Source organism: Chaetura pelagica, unplaced genomic scaffold (genome assembly GCF_000747805.2).
Source record: "Chaetura pelagica isolate M959 unplaced genomic scaffold, ChaPel_1.0 scaffold248, whole genome shotgun sequence".
NCBI lineage: Eukaryota > Metazoa > Chordata > Aves > Apodiformes > Apodidae > Chaetura > Chaetura pelagica.
In genome coordinates this window covers 2,393,164-2,402,851 of record NW_009954309.1, presented here as the reverse complement: position 1 = coordinate 2,402,851, position 9,688 = coordinate 2,393,164, and positions in this window count along the sequence as shown.

The following is a 9,688-nucleotide window of genomic DNA, read 5'->3' as shown; positions in this document are numbered from 1 at the left end:
TTTTGATATAGTAGGAGAAATGGCTGATGAGTTTGATCTTTAGGTTACCATTCCATTTTTTGGTTCTGTCTTCAGTGTTTTATATCACTGTGCTTTTTAAGAGAGATAACGTTGAAGAACAAGCAGCAAGTTGCTTTTAGTTGAACACACATCCTGAAATAAAGTGTGGACCAATCACTACACCCTGTTAGACAGTATTGATTTTTCAAGAAACCTGTGGGCGTAGCTCAAAAAGTATAGGTAGGTCTTGGAGTAATTTTTAAAAAATATTTCATTTTTCTACATGCTTAAAGAAAACAGTCTGACACAAAGAATAGTTCAGTCTAAAATGAAAAACAGTACTGTCTGAGTCATTTCACATAACTTAGTGTCCACATTCAGGCACACATTAGGACTTTTTGGAGCTGGTCTGCTAATTAAGACTGTAGCAATTTGCGTTTTAATTTTAAGAAGTAAAAACGTTTTTGCAGGTATGTTGTTTGTATTCAAATCAGACAGTCATACTTGTGCTTTTACATAAAGTTTGAAGGCTACACATTGTAAATATTTCATAATTACAGTGTTTCGAAAGCATGCTCAAACATAGAAGTAGCAATGTAATTATTCAGAGTAATACTTAATATACTCTACTGCTTTAAATGCAGTAGATTGACAAGAATGTGCAAGACTGACATTTCCAAAGTTGGCTATTATGTAAAGTTACATAAAGAACTATAACAAAGAGCCTTAATTTTAATTTCATAAATCTTTAATGCATCACCTTTTTGTCATTAGAAATACGAGTTTTTTGCTTTACATTATTTGGTATGTAAATACCTTGGTTAACAACCTTGTAAACCTATTTCAAGGTTATCATGAGTTGTATAGTATCTTGAGTGTTTTGAAAAATCTTGATGTTTTTTAAGTCTAGAAATATTTTGCCCAAGAATTTTTTAACAAGATTGTTGAAAACATCTTATTTTAGAGAATATTCAATGTGCCATTTGGTAAATGGAGATGCAGTTGAAACAGTACACTGAGTTGTGACTTATTTTTAATTAAAGTTTTTGTCTTTCTGGATGGTTTGCATGTGATGAACCTGTACAGAGGCTGGGTTGTTTGTGTACTGAGTGTGTAAATGGGTAAATCATGAAGATGTTTAAATGGTATACTTGGGTTATTTCTGAATTATTTTATGGATACATTGATATAAACTGCCTCAATAAATTTGAAGTTGAAAATGAATGTAAGTTAGATATAAGTACTGTCTCTTAACCTGTGACAGCTAGGGGGTGTAAGTGTTTCAGCTGTATACTGGCATACACTGAGGCAGGCACAAGTGAAAAAAAATAAGGTAGGATTTGCAGTGATAGTTCAGTGAAGCAAGCTTGGATTTTAAAAGAAATTGAGTGTTTGATTTTAGAGATAGTTCTAAGTGAGTGTCTGAGAAGCTGCGTATTTTATCTTTTCTGTTTCTTACCGTGCAGGTGTTTGCAAGTTTAGAATAGATTTTGAAATGGAAACTGGCAGTTTTGTTAAACCCAGCCAGGTTGTGCAAATAACTACACTTAATGCTGTAGCAGATCACATGAGGGTTTTTCCCCTCTCTTCTACTTGACATGCTTAGTTGTACCTTGACTTTTTAGATCAGGTTGAAAGTGAGATGTACTGGAGGAGCTATTTAGCCAGTTGGCTCAACTGTACCCAGAAATACTTGTACCTCTAATGCATGCAATAATGACTGAAGTTAGTGTGGAACCACAAGTGCTTGTGATGACAGAATTGGCCCTTTATCTCTGTTTCTCCTTTATGATATACTTTGATGTTTTTCCGTTCAAGTCAGGAATCTTGTCTACAGGACTTTTTTGTTCCTATAAATTTTGTATATATGTGTATATCTAAGCGAGGATCGGCCTATACCTTGTAGTTTGGGGAAAAAATTCACAAGTAAGTCTGCATTTTGTTACACTTCTCTGGTTTTAAAAAAAAACAAAAACAAAATCACGAGTCTGCAGATACATGAATTGCAAGTTACTTTGGTATTTCTTAGACATGAAGTCTGGGGTTTCTATGTATTTCTAGGTGTTTGGCAAATGACCATGTTCTGGATGCATGCTGGTGTGTAAGCAGTGTGTTCTTTAGGCGCTACTGAAGATTTAGGTGATGGAAGTACATTGCCATATCAATGCCCATATAAATGGGTGTAAGGTTAAGGCAGTGACCTTTCAGGTCTCAATGTGCAGATCACCTGGAATCTGATTATTTAATATGCCTGCTGTCAAGCTGGGCCATACCTGACCTGTATTTCAGGATGAAAGACAGGATTTACTTTCTCATTTATGTCTTTTGTCATTGATTTTTATATGGATTTTCTTTAATGGTGATCTTTCTTCACAGACTGCTCAAGATATGGGAGTCTCCAGTGTTCTTTAATGTTTCTGTAGCACTGCGAGGAAGACTTGTACTTGGGATTGCTCTCTATACTCAGTAGCGTTCATAAATGCACCACTGACAGTTTTTTGGCACCAAAGAGCCTCTTGCACCCTATTGCTTTTATGAGTGACTGTTACACTGTTGTCTCTAACTGCAGAAATCAGCCACTACCTAACCCCTTACCACTAGGATTTGGATTTCAAAAAGCATTGATTTATCATGGCTTAAGTTGATGCGTGCAACCTGAGGCAAGGTTGTAATCTGCCTTTGCAGAAAATTTTCAATAAAAGTGAAACATGATAAAGGGCTTATCCTGTATTGTCATCTGTCAAAACGTTGTCCCCTCTTTGCTGTAAAACTGACAACAGGCATACAAGGCTGAACTTGTAAACTATGCACTTGCAATCATGTAAAAGATGTTTTATGTAAAATTTTTCATACAATTTGTATTTTGCAGAGTTGCAGAAATAAGGCTGTAAATCTTAAGGTTACATGAGCTTTTCATCAGTCCTGCCTCCTTGTGTATATTTGTTAACAATTTTCAGACATACTCTTCCTGCAGAACCTTCTTCCTCACTAAAAACTTCATGAGACAGCTATTGACTGTATCAGAACCATTTCCTTCATTTTGCTCACCAAAAAAGTCTCACAGTGAATAATGCTTCGCTTTGTAGAAAATTAGTGATTTGTTTTTCTTGTGTTTATACACAAGGAAGCAGACTTGAACTGTATGGACATGATTGGTGTCTGATGCTTCTTAATTATCTGACTGTTTTTGAACAAGGGCACAAGTCTTTGTTTCAAACACGTGGAACTGTTTCCTGGTCAGCAATAAAAGATTTTGTTGCACTGTTCTTACATTGCAAGATACAGGCAATCTTTTATTCAGTATGCTTCCAAAAAATCGAGGGGCTTTGTAAAGAACTGCCTTGTTCCAACTTGAATCTTCATTTACAGGTAGAGTTTGGCATCTGGATTGCTGCTGTAATAGTGAAAGAAAGTAGTTCTTTAGAAACTGAGGAATTTATTTGTTCTGGTCATGTGTGGTGCCTGTTCAACATTGGTAGATTTAGGGATTTCACACTGTAATGTTTCTGTTCATAAAAAGGCAATTGCAAGGCAGTAGCTGCTGGGCTTTTTTGTTTCATTTCAGCCAACTGTTGTGAATCCAGTCAATTAAAAAGAAAAAAAAAGTAGATTCTTGTGCTTTTCAGTATCGTATGAATAAAATCCTTCTCTCCTTCACCTTTACAATTTCAAATCAAAGAAAACGTGGAAATGTTTACTGAATATGTTTTACTTTAAAAAGAAACAGGACTTTATGTTGATGAGTGAACACCCATTCTATCATCTTTCTGGGGATGTCTGCTGATCTAGATGATGGATGCTAATGACATGCTCTGCTCCTGACATTTAAAGGGTAATGACTCAAAGTAAATTTGACAGCAGTAATGATTATTTGAATACAAGTTATTCTTGCTTAAACACATATGCTTTGATTAAAGCTGATCTGAATCTTCTTGGTTATTAAAGTATTCCTGATATGCTGGGGGAAGAAACATTGCTCTGCCTTATATCTTGGTATTCAGGCTGTCAATAAGACGTTGGAGTTGCAGAGATGGTCTTATTTTTGTTCAGAAGAAAAACTTCATGGAGTTGTCAGGGAATTCGGTGTGAGCTAACCATCTGTAGTGATGGGTAAAAACATCTGAGTATTTCACAGCCCTTTGAAAACGAGGAATCAGTCAGTGTTCTTTGCATGAACCCAGGTTCTCACTGATCCCAGATACTCAGCATCTATCTTTCCCAGCCACTTGCAGAGAAGGGAGGAGGAAAGGGAAGAATGATGGGACTAACTGGTGCACAGATTAGTGTGCATGATGGAGCAGCAGCAGTGCCAAGTCACACTCTTGAACACATTTAAATTCATACTAGGCTTAAACAGATAACACAGCAGTATTGAAAGGATTGTGAGCAATCCAACACAAACTTGCTTTATCTCCTTCCTTTAATGCTACTTTCAAAAATAGAAAGCGTAACCTTTGCCCGTTTTCTTTTTGATTTCTGGGAAAATAGATGCACATTAAACAGACTAGAATACGTAAGTGACTAAGCAAATAAAGGAATGAATTGCATTAAGCATCTGAATTTGTAAACCTTTGCTTAATTTGGACCTCTTTGTTTGGTATTTTGTTGTTTCCCCTGACTGACCCTTTTGTTTGTCAAACTGAACTAGTGTGAGATAAGCACAGCTGCTTGTTGAGTGTCTTCCCGTTCTTTAAATGTATAATTTCTTGAGCAGGGGTGGGTGGATTATATAAGAATCACAAGTCTACCACATGAAACACTGAATAATGCTTACATTTCCTGGAAATGGGAATCACTAGAGCCAACTGACAAAGTTTCAATACCACATGTGATGATGAAAAGCAGCCATCCTCCTTTTGAGTAATGACTTTGACTGCTAAAGGGAGAATTACTGTTGGGGTGTGCTGTTCCATGAAAAATTCTCTCTGTGGTTTCAAGCAGATCTTTTTCATTCCACAAGTTGTTTCCTTTAATGTTGGGTTATCAAACATGATGTGGAAAAACAATTGATGCAATTCATTCTTGGTTCAAATCTTCAAACTTGGGTACTGACTTGTGGGGAAAATAATCCTATTTGTTGTTAAAAGAACCATTTAATTTTGCTATATAACCTTGTAGAACTGTTCCTACTCGGGTTTTACTTGCACCTGAAAGCACAAGGAGAGACTACATGGTAGACTGTAAAGATAGTCTCAAACTGCTGGGGCTGCTGTTATGTGCTACAGCTACTGTTGTAGAGTCAAGTGCTGGAAACATTTATGCCTTGCTGATTGCTTTCAGTGTCAAGCTTGTGTTCTGTAGAGAATAAATCTGTTCTGTATTCTTGCAAATATTCAGAGAAGACTGAGGTCCAACATTAATTTCTGAGCTCCTTCTGTCTTTATATAAGTTACAGATTCATTTATGCTGTGGTTTTGTAGGAGAATTTCTGTTATATTTGTGACTGATTGGCTGAGAACATGGCTAATTTCAGGTCGACTTGAAGGAAAATAGGAATGTTTCTAGCATACTGTGTTCCTATATTAATCTTACCTCCCACTCAAATTTATGTACTCCATGGAATAAGGATTTATCCATGAAACATCTCTTAAGTTGCTTAAAAGACTTTTTCAGAAGCAAGAAAGTTACTATAAACTTGCAGTGTACATATAACAAGACCTTGTTCTAGAAGTGTAACAGCTATTCATAATGTATTGCTAATATATTTTGAAAGGTCAGTAGCTGAGGTCAGAGGACCAACATCTATTGCTAAATCTATGTTGCATTTTGAAGACGGTGTCACGCCAGTATACAAGGTGATGCAGTGTTGATATGAACTTCTTGGGACATTCCTTCCAGCATCTTTTTGCTTTATGGCCTTTTAAGAAACAGTACAGAGCCTGTCCACCAAGATGTATGCAGGGAAATTGGGCAAAGTATGGGATATTTTGCTTAGAATCTACTTTACAGGGTCACAGCATCTAGCAACAAGTGTCTGACAGAAGCGGCACAGAATTAGAAAACTGATGTTTCACTGAAATGCTTCTACAGTAAAATCTTACCTGGAAGGTGCTGCTGGAGTCTTTTCTGTCTGTATGACAGAAAAGGAAGGTAAGATGCAATCTCATTAGAAGTATCCAAGGATATCCAAATCTCAAGCGTGTAGGGGCTGTAGACACAGGCATTTATTTGTATCTATTTTTATTGTAGAAAATACAAATGGAAACTTAAATTGTGTGTTGTGATTCTGGTACTGTTAAGGCTTGATCTCTTTTTCATACCCTGACTTTTTTGCTGTGTTTCTTTTTATGTGTTTGTTTAGGGTTTTTTGCTGTGTTTTAATTATATATATGTTTCTAGTGGACAGAGCTGTACTTGTCTTTCATGCACAAGGAACCAGGCTGTTGTATTTCCATCTGGTTCGTAGCAGAAACATACACTGACCTCACGTATCATCTTAATGTTCCCTTATATTGCAAAAATCTCTACTCATGTTTTATATTAACAGGTGTATGTTGAAAGCATGTGTAAGTACCTTTTCTTCTTTATATATTTTTAATATCTCCAGGTTCATACCAGGCTGGACATAATTCACAAAACTGTGCCCACCCATCAGTCCAGAGGTGCTTAGAATGCTTTTAATTTTTTTGTTTATGATCTCTTAATTTCTAGGTGGATATATGAATGTTTGACAAAGTAAAATTTTTTGTCACTGTAAAATGGGTTATTGAAAACTATATTGCTTCATCTCAGGTTTTAATTTATGGTGCTGCTTTATTTTCTGAAAGCCATTTTGAAATCCTGGAGGTACCCTGGGGGTGAAAAACAGACAAACTTCCTTTTTTTGCCATTTAAAGGCAATATAAAAAGAAGATAAAATTCCTTTACCTTAATTCTTCTTTATATGTAGAATAACGTTAAGAAATTTGAGAAGATTTGATAAAAACCTTGCTGTTAAGCTAACTTAAATATACATTTAATACTAAACTAATGGGACATTTTTGCTTCTTCACTGTCAGATGCAAAGAACATAAAACTTCAAAATCATTACTTAAATTGCCAGCTTTGAAACAGTTGCTGTGGTTTTTTCTCTCAGTGCGGTTTATGAAGAGGTGTAGCTGTAACATAAGGCAGGAGCACGACTGAAATTACTTGGCCTGTAGTTCAGTTTCTGCATGTTAAATGTTTCGCTTGAGTTTTGCAGTCTGTGTTTTGGCACGGGTAATGCTGCTGGAGCTGGAGGTATTGAGGAATGTTCCACAAGACTAGGGATAAAAGTTGACCCTGTGAGCCTCCTTACAGGAGAAAGTATTACACAGCAGTGAGTCAGAGCTTTCTGGGAGTTCAAAGTGAGGAGCGCTGGGCGAGTTCCCCTGGTGTACTTAGGGAAGCCTGAAATGGAATACAGTTCTCTACCAGAGTTCTCTTCAAAGCTCTTTTATTCTATGTACTGTACAGGAAGGAGATGTTTGTATTTTATCTGTGTCTTAGTAAATGATCAAAATCACATTTTGATACTTGTTCTTTTACTGTGGTGTTTATGAATCTACAGCTCTGTAAATGCGTTTATCCAAGACATACAAAATTAGATTTGAAACTTGAAATGGCTTGCTGGTTTAAGGGCAGTACTGCTAAAAAGCAGCTTCTGGCTTTGAACTGAAAAAAAAGTACCAGATCTGAACATGAAATCATATCACTTTATCCAAAAGGAGCAGGTTTAACCACACTGGTGTATTCTAGCAGTGAGCCTCTCACTGATTTCTTCAGTGAGCTAAAATACTAAGATTTAAAAAAATAGTAATAGAATCTGAATCCCTCTGGGCTCATGATACTCTGTGTGCATTTCAGCATTGGCTTATTTGTAAGGAAAAACTTTAAAACTGTGTTTGCCAAACCGTCATGAACACTAAGATGAATGTTCATGAAGTTTGAAAGGTGGTTTTATACCCTGAACCTCGGGTGCTTTGAACAGTCTGTGATTTTTATGCATCTATTCTCATGGATCAAAATGTCTTGTGCTGGCTGGCCAGAACACAGTTTGCAGTGGGGCATCTAGTACTATTTTCTACTGTTGCCTATAATGTCACGTCATTATGAGGCTAGATTTGCCCATCTAGAGAATGTTTATTAACAGATCACTTCCTCTTTAAATTCACATGGAAGATATTTGGGCAAAATGCTGAACTGTAAACAAGATTCAGAAAGTCCTTTGAAAGGTGTAAATTTAAGGTTGGATTTTGCTTTCTGAATCTGTTGTAGAAGTGAGGGTGAAGTGGTTAGTCCCTGGGTTCGAGTGAAAAGAAATTTTCTTAGAAAACAAGAGTCAAAAGCTTGCTCGTTTGCTTCAGAGATTTTTAGGTATCTTAAACATCTTGTCCTCTTTCCTTTCAGGTCATAAAACCTATTGCCAATTATGAGACAAGATTGTTAGAAGGAAAAAAACCTAAAATTCCTGCAAGGGGATGCTCTGGCTTTAGTAGTACAAGCAGGAAATACCCAGTAGAAATCCCAGTGTGTGGGCTTTTGAATCACACCAGCTCTAGTTGAGCTTCTCACGTGAGTTCTGTTTTTTCATAGTGTCTGTTCTACCACTTGCCCTGGCAAAGAAAATGGTGCTGGGGACAGTGTAAGTCTTGAGGGAGCCTGAGGACATTTCCAGGCGGGACAGGAATATGACCCGGCATCTTGGAGAACATGCTGAATCAGCAGCTCCTACCGCTGAGCTCCAGTAGGAGTCAGAGCTGTTCCTGGGTAACTGGAGGAAACTTGGCAGCAGAAACACTACTGATGCTTGTTGAGTGTTGCCTCCAGAGCAGGTGGCTTCAGTATAATGCAAACCAAGGTCTGTGAATCTGGCCTTTAATGTCTATAGTAGCACCTGTGCACTGCTGTGTTCTTCAACTGCTTTAGAAACAAGTGGAGTATAACTGGAAAATAGGCTTTAAAACTAGATGATAAAGGAGTGGGGTTTTTGTGTAGCATGTGAGAGTTTCCTGCTTTGAAGGCCTCTCATTAACATTTCAGATTCTAGCTTCAGGGCCTACTTCTTATAGTTGTGTAAATAAGAAGTACCTCTGCTGAAATCAGTTGCATTACGTTGGTGTAAAAGAGATGAGAGCTTCAAATGAGCTGGGTTTCTCATGCTCTGTTGATCAGTTTGTCTGTCAGCTGCAATGTGGCATTGAAATGAGCCATATCCTACGAAGACAGCCATGATGCACTCTGTTCCAGAATAGACTTTTGCAATTGCAACAGCTAAGCACAACTTGCCTCCATTTCTTTTCATAAACCAGCTATTTTAAATGTAAGTCCACTGATTACACTTCAGGATACAAGTGAAATTTTAAAATAGAATCTCTAGTGTCTTTGGATATGGACATAAATCATGGACTTATCAAGTGTGTTTTTGGCTTTTGGGGTGTCTTGCACCTTCTCACCACCACCCCCCACCACTTCAACCCCTCATTCCTACCAGTATGTTAAGTCATCCATGTGCAGAACGGAGCAGGAGATAAAAGGCTCATTAAAGCTTTTGTGTTCAGTTTTAAGTAAACTTTACTGGTAGTGTTGGAAGCAGAAATTAAAGCTAAATGTACAATACAATTAGATTATATGATTTGGCATGTGGACGCTGGCACAGGACGAATGAAATCATCATTAAAGCTGCACGTGGCTACATCCAGGTACTGCAGCTTAGTCACAGGAATGC